This window comes from Orycteropus afer, unplaced genomic scaffold, assembly GCF_000298275.1.
Source record: "Orycteropus afer afer isolate SDZICR_OR568_19922 unplaced genomic scaffold, OryAfe1.0 scaffold00039, whole genome shotgun sequence".
Classification (NCBI taxonomy): Eukaryota; Metazoa; Chordata; class Mammalia; order Tubulidentata; family Orycteropodidae; genus Orycteropus; species Orycteropus afer.
Window position 1 is genome coordinate 13,554,787 of NW_006921626.1, and position 5,143 is coordinate 13,559,929.

Consider the following 5,143-nt stretch of genomic DNA (forward strand, 5'->3'; position numbering starts at 1 on the left):
TCCCTATCTAGTGATGGTGACCTAGTGTCTTCAAAGAGAGCTCTGGTAGCATAGTACCTAAGACACTTGACTGCTAACCAGAAGGCTGGCAGTTCGAACCCACCAGCCACTCCTTAGAAGGAAGGTTGGGCAATCTACTTCTGAGGTGATACCACCTTAGAAACCCAAGGAGGCGTTGCCATGAGTTGGGTCTGACTTAATGGCATGCAACAACAACAGTGTCTTCAAAGGGAAGTCACAGTCCAGAAGAGAAAAGATCGTGGAGGAGATAATAGGGACACTTTCTGTAAATCTTGTGTTCTTCCTGCCAGAAACCCTTAAGATCACTGTTAAGAGCAGAGAAATTCAGCTTGGAACATTTCTGTTTGTGTCTTTATCTTCAATGTACTTCCAGCCAGGTTCCTTTTCTCTGCCTTTCCCTTTATGTATCTGGGTCCCGTGTGCAGCCCATCAATGTTTGTGTTACGAATTTATAATGCTGTAGCTATTATCTGCATGAGTCTGGAAAATGCTTGTGTGTTTGTGTAAAGGATCCTGTGTAAATAGAAAAATCCAGTGAAAAGGGCTGGATGCTGTTATGATATTAATGGAATGCAGATAAAGACATTAGGCCTGACACTGTTATCTTGAGTTATTCACCTTTGTGGGATTATTGTAATGTTAAACATATACCTTGTTTGTGCATTGAAATTATTATTTGCTGTCTATGAGGCAAGAGGGACCATGTTATAATTTCAATACTGTCTAGGATCTGTTTCAGGGTAAAAGAGTGGCTTCTTGGAAACACCATTACCTTTTCTTTGAAATTTCCATACCACAAGATGTAAGACATAAAGACAAGATTACTCACCAGATGTTTCTTTTCTCTCCTATGTTTTTGACCATTCCAATTCTATTGGTTTCTTTCTTGCAGCCCTTATACCCACTTATGTTTCACATGTCTTAAGCATATAGTGCAGGTGGGTTGGCTGTTCAAACCCAGCCAGAAGTGCCTTGGAAGACAGGCTTGGTGATCTGGTCCCCAAAACTCACAGCCTTGAAAAATCCTATGGAGAAGTTCTACTCTGCATACACGGGGTTGCCATAAATCAGAATAGACTCTACAGCAACTAAAAACAACAAAAAAGAAATGACCCTCCTTGACCCTATACCCTTCTGTCACTTCTCTTTCAATGCCTGTCCTCCCTCCTGGTCAGGTTCTCCCCGGGATTTTCTGTGCTTGCCACCCTGTTCCCCACCCACTTCTTCACCGCAACTCCTAGACTCCTAGATACTGTGCAGCTCCCAGCTTGCTCAGCTCTCCGCTCCTCCCCTCCACCTCCCTGTTCCTCCTAGAGTACATTACCCACCCTGAGGCCCACTGTCTCTCATGTTCTTCTGGGGACTCCCAGCTCTTTATCTTCTCTCTAGATCTTTCCCATCTGTGCTGTTTCTCTAACTGCTTAATGGAATTCACCTTTCCCCTTCCCCTCCACACACACAAAAGAAAGAAAAACAAACACCTGAAAAGGGGGGTGTGGGCAGGGGGAGTCTTCTGAATCACCACCAGAATTGCCAGTCTGGCTTCATTTGTGAAGAAGCCCCAAGGCCTTCATGATATCTGGATATCCTGTGCATATCTCAAGCTGACTTCTTTTGCACTAGTTTCAGCTTTTATGTTCCCTAGCTCAGTGAGCATCACCACTGTCCATCTAGCCAGGCACCACGTTATAAAATTGACAGTCATCTTAGATCTCCATTCATTGTCACCCCTCAAATCTGATGCATGTCCGAATTCTTAACACTATTTCTCTCTCACCCTCCTTCCATCCGCACTTGTTGTTTTGTGCCGTCAGACCTGACTCATAGCGACCCCTCCTTGGGTTTCTGAGGCAGTATCACTACGGAAGTAGATTGCCCCATCTTCCTTCCGAGGAGTGACTAGTGGGTTTGAACTGCCAGCCTTCTGGTTAGCAGTCAAGTGCCTTAGGCACTACGCTACCAGAGCTCCTCCATCCGCACTGGTGCCACCTTATTTCAGCCCTCACAGTCTCTGGCATTGGTGAGTTACATGCCACCATTCTCAAAACCATCCCCGCCATGCTCCACACTTGGGCCACAGTGATCTCTCTGAAATCAAATTTACTCATGCTGGTCCCCTGCTTTACACTTCTCAATGGCTTCTCTTAGCCTCTGGAGGGAAAAGTCAAACTGGCACCTGCCTAACACTACATCTTCCTGCTCGCCTAGCCCTCCCCCTTGAACTTTATGCTTCACTCGTGGTACTTGTGCTTTCCCAAATTCACCTAGCTAGTTCATACCTTCATATCTTTGCTCAAATTGCATCTTTTAAGAGTAACTTTACCAGTTATTACAGTAGTTAAGGTTATGATGTGTCAACTTGGCTGGGCCTGGTTTTGTGTTCAGAAAGAAGACTGGGCAATCTGCTTCATAGAGATACCGCCTCGGAAACCCAGGGAGGAGCTGCTACAAGTCAGAACTGACTCTACAGCAGTGAGTTTGGTTTTTTGAGGGGGTTTGGTTTTGAATAGCTGGGCAGTTGGTTATAGTTAGTCTCCATGATGAGACTGGTAATTGATTCCATGGTGGAATCTACTGGAGCAGCTGAGTAGCTACCTTAGGGATGTGGTCTGCTTCCAGCATGTGAGAAGTATTGAGAAAGGTCTCTGAGCTTTTTGGCATGCATGGACCATGCATGTAGCTGAGTCTTCATTTAGCAGCCTGCCATGTTTACTGTTGATCTTGGTACTGTCTCTGGACTTGAATTAGTGGCCTGCCATGTTGTTTGGTAATCTTAAGACCGTGCCATTTTCATTTATCAACCTTGGGCTTTTTAGCCTCAGTAGCCAGCAGCTGCCTGAGTGAAGAGACACCTCTAGCTCCAGAGGATTGTGAGCAAGAGGCAGAGCTGAAGCCCAAGCTTGAGAGGCTTTTACTCAGCCCTTAGAGCCTGGAACTTTGAACTTGGACTTATAGCCTCCAAAACTGTAAGAGAATAAACTCCTATTTGTTAAAGCTATCCACTATAGTGTTTCTGTTAGAGCAGCATGAAGTTACCAAAACAGTTAACCATCAAGTCTATTCTGATTCATGCCAATCCTATGTATTACAGATTACAACTGAGCTCCACAGGGTTTTTAAGGCTGTGTGACCTTTTTGGGAAGCAGGTGTCAGACCTTTCTTCTGAGGTGCCTCTGGGTGAGTTCAAATCACCAACCTTTCACTTAGTAGTTGAGCATTTAATCATTTGTGCCACTGAGGGACTTCTCAAGGGTACCTATGAGTTCCTTTCTCCAGTATTCCCTGACTCTCCTGGGAACAATGACTATCCCTTCTTTTGTGCCACACTGGACTCTCTGGACAATTCTAACATTACACCAGGAACACTTGCTGCCTTATCATCTCCTTGTCATTTTATGACAGATTGTGGTCTCAGATGCAGTCAGGGACTGTGTCTGATTTACTACTGTATTTCTAGCTTCTACCACAGTAGATAGTTGGCACTCAGTTAATATATAAGGAAGGAATGTTTAATTGATTTTAATTAGCTTCATTGGAAACTTTGTGTTTGGTAACTTAAAACTTTTATATTTTCAAGCCACCAATAAACACATGAAAAGATGCTTGTGATCATTAGCCATCAAAAAAAAAAAAAAAATTCACTGCCATTGAATAGATTCCAACTCATGGCTACCCTATAGGGCATAGTAGAACTGTCCTATGGTTTTTCCAAAGCTCTACATCTTTACAGAAGCAGACTGCCTCATCTTTCTCTCACAGAGCAACTGGTAGGTTCGAACTGCTAATCTTTTGGTTAGCAGCCCAATGTTTTAACCATAGCGCCACCAGAGCTCCTTTAGAGAGATGCAAATCAAAACTACAGTGAGATACCATCTCACCCCTGCAACAATGGTGGTTATACTGTCAACCACTTGGAGGGGGATCTATGTAGGAGATCCTGGATAGAGTGGGAGAACAATGTGGAACAAAACTCAAAATCACTAAAAAAAGGGGGGGAGGACCAGGTTTGATAGAACTGGCTTGATAGAACCTGATAGAACCACTGAGACTATGGCCCCTAGCTGCCCTTCAGGTCTGGAATTGAACCCACTCCTGTGGCTTCCAGCCAAACAAGAGACAGGCATATGAGCTGAACACTTACATTAGGTAGATACACTCCTTGGAGAGAACAATCATGGGAGAATAGAAGGGCTGTGTATATAGGGAGACAGCTCAGGGGGCAGGAGTACATGGGAGGGAAGGACACAGGGAAGAGGTAACCAAGGGGAAGAAGTGGGAGGGGAGCTGTTGCATTGTGGTAAATTGTAGTCAATGCCATGAGACAAAGTGTATGTGAGCTGCTGTATGGAAAGTGAATTTTCTCTGTAAACTTTAACCCAAATCACAATTAAAAAAACAAGGGGTGGGGTGGGGTTAAAAAAACAACAACAACAGAAAACTACAAATGCTGGGCAAGAATGTGGGGATATTGGAACCCTTATCTAATGCTGGTGGGATTGTGTAATGGTACAATCACTATGGAAAAGGGTATGGTGCTGTCATGTATTGAATTGTATCCCCCCAAAATATGTGTCATCTTGACTGGGCCATGATTCTCAGTGATTTGGCAGTTATGTCATGATGTGATTATCCCCCATAATGTGACCTGATGTGATCAGCCAATCAGTTGTAAGGAGATTAGGGTGTGATGCAATACACACACTCAGGTCACAGCCCTGATCTGACATAAGGGGAGTTTCCCTGGGGTGTGGCCTGCATCATCTTTAATCTTATAAGAGATAAAAGAATATAGAAGAGGGGCCTCATTACCACCAAGAAAGAAGAGCCAGGAGTGAAGTGCATTCTTTGGCCCCAGGTTCCCTGCACTGAAAAGTTCCTAGACCCAGGGGAAGATCTAGATACATAGAGATCTCCAAGGAACACTGGGCCGACAGATGTTGAAAATAGACAAGAACCTTCCTCCAGAGCCTACACAGAGAGAAAGCCTTTCCCTAGAGCCAGTGCCTTGAAGTTGGAGCTCTAGTCTCCTAAACAGGAGCTCTGGTAGCATAGTGCCTAAGGCACTTGACTGCTAACCAGAAGGCTGGCGGTTCAAACCCACCAGCCACTCCTCGGAAGGAAG